The sequence below is a fragment of the Ceratotherium simum genome, chromosome 30 (genome assembly GCF_057802395.1).
Source record: "Ceratotherium simum simum isolate JZ-2026a chromosome 30, ASM5780239v1, whole genome shotgun sequence".
In the NCBI taxonomy this organism is placed as follows: domain Eukaryota; kingdom Metazoa; phylum Chordata; class Mammalia; order Perissodactyla; family Rhinocerotidae; genus Ceratotherium; species Ceratotherium simum.
This window is the reverse complement of record NC_141929.1, coordinates 27,319,936-27,326,421: the sequence shown is the minus strand read 5'-3', so window position 1 is coordinate 27,326,421 and position 6,486 is coordinate 27,319,936.

Genomic DNA, 6,486 nt, shown 5'->3' with positions numbered 1-6,486 from the left:
CATACATGAGAGAAGCTGTCAGGTTGGTACTGTAGTGAGCTGGAAAGCAGGGGTCCATCCAGCTCTAGCTGGTGGTTTCCAAGCAGGATTGAGGACCAGTGTTATCAGGTATTCCAATTTCTCAGAGATGCTGGACATCTAGATTTCTATGTAACAGCTCTTAATTTTAAAATTTTTCCTCCCTCTTTCTTTTCTTTTCTTTTTTGTAAGGAAGATCAGCCCTGAGCTAACATCCAAGTCCAATCCTCCCCTTTTTGCTGAGGAAGACTGGTCCTGGGCTAACATCCGTGCCCATCTTCCTCTACTTTATATGGGATGTCGCCACAGCATGGCTTGACAAGCGCTGCGTCAATGTGCCCCTGGGATCTGAACCTGGGAGCCCTCGGGCTGCGGAAGCAGAGCGAGCGCACTTAACTGCTGCGCCACTGGGCCAGCCCCTTCCTCCCTCTTTCTTTTCCTTTCCTTTTCTTCTTTTCTTCCTTCCCTTCTTTCTTCTCCTTCCCCTCCTTCTTTTTTTTTTTTTTTTTTTAGATTTTATTTATTCAGTTTTTTCCCCCCAAAGCCCCAGTAGATAGTTGTATGTCATAGGTTCACATCCTTCTAGTTGCTGTACGTGGGACTCGGCCTCACGTTGGACGGAGAAGTGGTGCCTCGGGGCGCTCCCGGGATCCGAACCCGGGCCACCAGCATCAGAGCGCGCGCACTTAACCGCTAAGCCACGGAGCCGGCCCCCCCTCCTTCTTTTTAAAACATGAGCACACAGGAGCTCCTATTGATAACCCCTGGGATAAGGAACTGGGAAGGAGCAGGCTGAAGATAATATAATCTGCCAGAGCTGGGAGGGACCATAGGATCCATCTCACCGAGAATAAACTAACAAATGGCTAATGGATACACTTCTTCCTTCCCCTATCCTGATGTTTCATGAATATTAAGAACCAAACCCAGGGAATGTCATCCAGTCTTAGCTGGCACCTGGGAATCAAGTCCCTGGTCCAGTCATCGCCGCTCCAGAAGACAGAGCTGCTCACATTTCCGGCCAGAGCCTCTTTCTCCAAGTTGGGCCTTTGGCAGAGACCTCAGTGAGTGTGAGGGGTGCAGTTCTAGCCAGCGGGCTGTCAGTGAAATGACACGTGACCCAGGTCCTCTTTTCCAGGAGAAGTTTACTATTTAGAGGGACTTGAGGTGAACCTTTTATTTATTTTTTGTGTGAGGAAGATCAGCCCTGAGCTAACATCTGTTGCCAATCCTCCTCTTTTTGCTGAGGAAGATCAGCCTGGGCTAACATATGTGCCCATCTTCCTCTATTTCATATATGGGATGCCTACCACAGCATGGCTTGATAAGTGGTGCATATGTCCGTGCCCAGGATCTGAACCCGCGAACCCTGGGCCACCGAAGCAAAGTGTGCAAACTTAACCACTATGCCACTGGGCTGGCCTGAGGTGAACCTTTTAAGTGAAGAATTCCATCCTGACTTGTTTAAAGTAAACTCTGATGCCAAATGTGACCTTTTAAAAGAATAACAACAAGAAAACACTTATTACTTATCCCTTACTATAGACAAGGCCCTTTTTACAAATCCCACATAATTCTGGCAATACCACTTTGAGCCAAATATTTATGTATATTTTCCAGATTATGTGGTAGATAAAGATGGCCACAAATTCTTTGTCACTCCCCTCTTGGAGGGGTGGGGTCTAGCTCCCCCTCCACTTGAGTCTGGTGACTAGCTATACATTGGGATTCCCACCACTCTCACCTCAGGGGTCGATAATTTGCTAGAAAGGCTCACAGAACTCAGGGAAACACTTATGTTTACTGGTTTCATTATAAAGGATATGATAAAGGATACAGATGAAAAGCCAGATGAAAAGGTACACACAGTGAGGTCCAGAAGAGTTCCAAGTGGGAGTTGGGGTGCACCACCCTCCTGGCACGTGGATGTGTTTACCAATCAAGAAACTCTCCAAGCGGCCGGCCCAGTGGCGCAGCAGTTAAGCACGAGCACTCTGCTTCGGAGGCCCAGGGTTCACAGGTTCCGATCCCGGGCACACATCAACGCATCACTTGTGAAGTCGTGCTGTGGTCATGTCCCATATAAAGCAGAGGAAGGACCAGCCCTGTGGCTTAGTGGTTAAGTGCGCGCGCTCTGCTGCTGGTGACCCGGGTTCGGATCCTGGGCGCGCACCGACGCACTGCTTCTCTGGCCATGCTGAGGCCGCATCCCACATACAGCAACTAGAAGGATGTACAGCTATGATATACAACAATCTACTGGGGCTTTGGGGGAAAAAAATAAATAAATAAAATCTTTTAAAAAAATAAATAAATAAAAAAATAAAGTAGAGGAAGATGGGCACGGATGTTAGCCCAGGGCCAATCTTCCTCAGCAAAAAAGAGGAGGATTGGCATCTGATGTTAGCTCAGAGCTGATCTTCCACACACACACACACACACAAAAAAGAAGCTCTCTAAGCCATGCACTTTTAGGATTTTTATGGAGGTTTCATCACCTGAGCATGATTGATCATTAACTCAATCTCCAGCTCCTCTCCACTTTTCTGAGGATGAGGGGCCAGGGCTGAAAATTCCAAGCTTCTAATCATGTCTTGGTCTTGCTGGTAACCAGCCCCCATCCTGAAGCCATCCAGGAGCTCACCAAGAGTTGCTTCATTAGAACAAAAGACACTCTTATCACCCAGGAAATTCCAAGGGGTTTTCCAAGGGAGCTCCGTGTCAGGAAGAATATTAGATATTAGAACAAATATTAGAACAAAAGATGCTCCTAGTGCCATCATTACTTAGGAAATTACTACGGTTTTGGGAGCTCTGTGGCAGAAACTGGGGGCAGAGACCAACATATATATTTTCTATTATTTCACAAGTTCTCTTGTCATCAAAGAACGGGGAAGGGGCCGGGCAGTCTCTGCTACAAATATAATATATGAACAAGGAAATCAAGACCCAGATAGTTTAAGTAACCACCTAAGGACTTATAATATAAGCAGCAGACAGAATTTGAACATAGCTTATAGTAGACGTTCAATTTTTACTTCTCTTATTTAAAAATAATTTTATTTATTTATTTATTTATTTATTTATTTATTTATTTATTTATTTATTTATTTATTTTTGCTGGTTGTAAGGTAGTATTTATTTTTTTTTACATCAATTTGTTTTGGGTAAAGCAAAAGAGTTTCTTTCATTTGTTTATTTTATTTTATTTTTTTAATTTTTTGTTTATTGCAGTAACATTGGTTTATAACATTGTATAAATTTCAGGTGTACATCATTATACTTCTATTTCTGCATAGATTACATCATGTTCACCACTCAAATACTAATTACAACCCATCACCACAGACCTGTGCCAAATTATCCCTTTCGCCCTCCTCTCCCCCCACTTCCCCTCTGGTAACCACCAATCCAAAAAAAATAATTTTAAGGTAAAAAACTCAAACTAGTCATGCATCTAGTTTTAAAAATCCAGTGGGGGCCGGCCCCGTGGCTTAGTGGTTAAGTGCGCACGCTCCGCTACTGGCGGCCAGGATTCAGATCCCAGGCGTGCACCGACACACTGCTTCTCCTGCCATGCTGAGGCCACGTCCCACATACGGCAACTAGAAGGATGGGCAACTATGACATACAACTATCTTTTGGGGCTTCGGGGAAAAAAAGGAGGAGGATTGGCAATAGATGTTAGCTCAGAGCTGGTCTTCCTCAGCAAAAAGAGGAGGATCGGTGTGGATGTTAGCTCAGGGCTGATCTTCCTCACACACACACACACACGCACAAAAACAATAAAAATCCAGTGGTACTAAAAACCTTCTGTCAAATGCCAGCAGTCTCCCTCTGCCCCGCTCTGTCTAGTACTGTTCCCCACATTCATCTCTTTTAAACTGTTTCTTTGACATTCAGCTGTATTCTAACATAATGTCTTTATACTGCTATTTCTTGATTTAAAAATTAAAAGCAATAATTATTGACTAATCATATAATGATTTAGCTTTCTTACACCTGCATCCTGAAGTCCTTTCCTCTCTTTTTAAAATGAGATTATAGGGCCGGCCCCGTGGCTTAGCGGTTAAGTGCGTGCGCTCCGATGCTGGCAGCCCGGGTTTGGATCCCGGGCGCGCACCGACACACCGCTTCTCTGGCCACGCTGAGGCCGCGTCCCACATACAGCAACTAGAAGGATGTGCAACTGTGACATACAACTATCTACTGGGGCTTTGGGGGGAAAAAAAAAAATTAAAAAAAAATAAATAAATAAAAATAAAATGAGATTATGTCACAATACAACCCTTAGGGTTAAATTATCAGTATGCACATTATTATGAGTATGTAAATATTGTTCAATTGCTGTGCTAAATAGTTTACTGTGATTACATTTCTTTTTTTGGTAAAAATTTTGTTTTTCCTGTAGTTAATAATTGCCATATTTTCCCATTTTCTTTGTTATAAATGTACTTATCCAAATGCTCCAACAGATCTGTCAATAACAATTCCAAATGCTTAGACAAATCAGGTAACCTCTTAGTTTTATTTTTCCCCTGGAGAACTTCCTTTTATAGCTCTTCATATTCCTGCTCCAAACTCCAATTGAACTGGCCACCTTTTGGTCAGCTGCCCAGCTGCCGTTCTGGAACACCTTGGTCATTCTTCTCGGTTGATTCTTTGTTTTAGGGATGCTTTGCCTTCCTCTTTCTTGCTTTACAACTCTGTTTTGCTGAAGCACATTCTCTAGTGACTTTCTAAGAAAGGCTGCATAGGATGCAAATTTATTTACCTCTTGCTTATCTGGAAATATTTAAATTTTAGCCTCACACTTGATTGGGAGTTGGGCTGTATACTGAAATCTAGGTTGAACACTTTCACTTAAAATTATGAAGGCATTGATAGGTTAACTTCTAGCTTGCACTGACGCTAAGAGCATGGTGTCTGCCCTCTCCGCTCACCATCTCAGAAAATCTTTAAGATTTTCTCTTTATTTCTAGTGTGCAGCTCTTAAAATTCAATTTACCTGCCCAAATATGGAGACTCATGTCTTTCAGTTCTGGGAACTTTTCTTGAGTTATTTCTTTGATAATATACCCCTTCTCTGCTACCCTCTCTTCTCCCTACCCATTTTCTCTGTTCTTATTTCTGGAACTACTGTTAAGTCAGATGTGAACCTCAGTTGAAACTCTGATATTATTATCTCTTTTTTTCCATCTCTGTCTTTTTGTTCTGCTTTCTGGGAGATTTTCTTATCTATCGTCAATTCTTCTTTTGATTTATTTTTTAATTTGGCTATCATACTTTGAATTTTTAGGTGCTGGCTTTTATTTTGTTCACTTTTCAAACATTCTTTTCTTGTTTTATAATAGCCATATCTTCTTTATTTCATTTTTTTTCCTCTCTAAAGAACTTCTTTTAACTCTTCTTTCAAGGCAAGTCTACTGGCAACAAATTCGCTCAATTTTTTGTTTGTCTGAGAAAGTCTTTATTTCTCCTTCACTTTTGAAGGATAATTTTGCAGGGTACAGAATTCTAGGTTGGTGGTTTTTTTTCTCTTAACATTTAAAATATTTCACTCCACTCTCTTCTTGCTTGCATGGTTTCTGAAGAGAAGTCAGATGTAATTCTTTTTTTTTTTTTTTTAAAGATTTTATTTATTCAGTTTTTTCCCCCCAAAGCCCCAGTAGATAGTTGTATGTCATAGGTTCACATCCTTCTAGTTGCTGTACGTGGGACTCGGCCTCACGTTGGACGGAGAAGTGGTGCCTCGGGGCGCTCCCGGGATCCGAACCCGGGCCGCCAGCATCAGAGCGCGCGCACTTAACCGCTAAGCCACGGAGCCGGCCCTCAGATGTAATTCTTATCTTTGTTTTTTTCCCTCTGGCTTCTTTCAAGATTTTTTCTTTATCTTTGATTTTTTTTTTTGTATTTTGAAAATGATATGACTAGTTGTCATATTTTTTGGCATTTATTCTGCTTGGGGTTCTCTGAGCTTCCTGGATCTGAGGCTTGATGTTTGACATTAATTTGGGGGAAATTTTCAATCTTTATGATTTCAAATATTTTTTCTGTTCCTTTCTGTCTTCTCCTTCTGGTTCTCCCATTTTGTGTATATTACTCCATTTTTAGTAGTTCCACAGTTGTTGGATTTTCTGTTATGGTTTTTTTTAGTCTTTTTTCTATTTGCTTTTCAGTTCTGGAGGTTTCTGTTGAGATATCCTGAAGCTCAGAGATTCTTTCCTCAGCTCTATCCAGTCTGCTAATAAACCCATCAAAGGTGTTATTTATCTCTCTTAGAGAGGTTTTTTTTTTTTTTATCTCTAGCATTTCTTTTTGGTTCTTTCTTAGAATTTCCATCTCTCTGCTTACATTGCCCATCTGTTCTTGCACACTGTCTACTTTATCCACGAAAGCCTTTAGCATATTAATCATAGCTGTTTTAAATTCTTGGTCTGATAATTCTAGCATCCCTCCCATATCTGA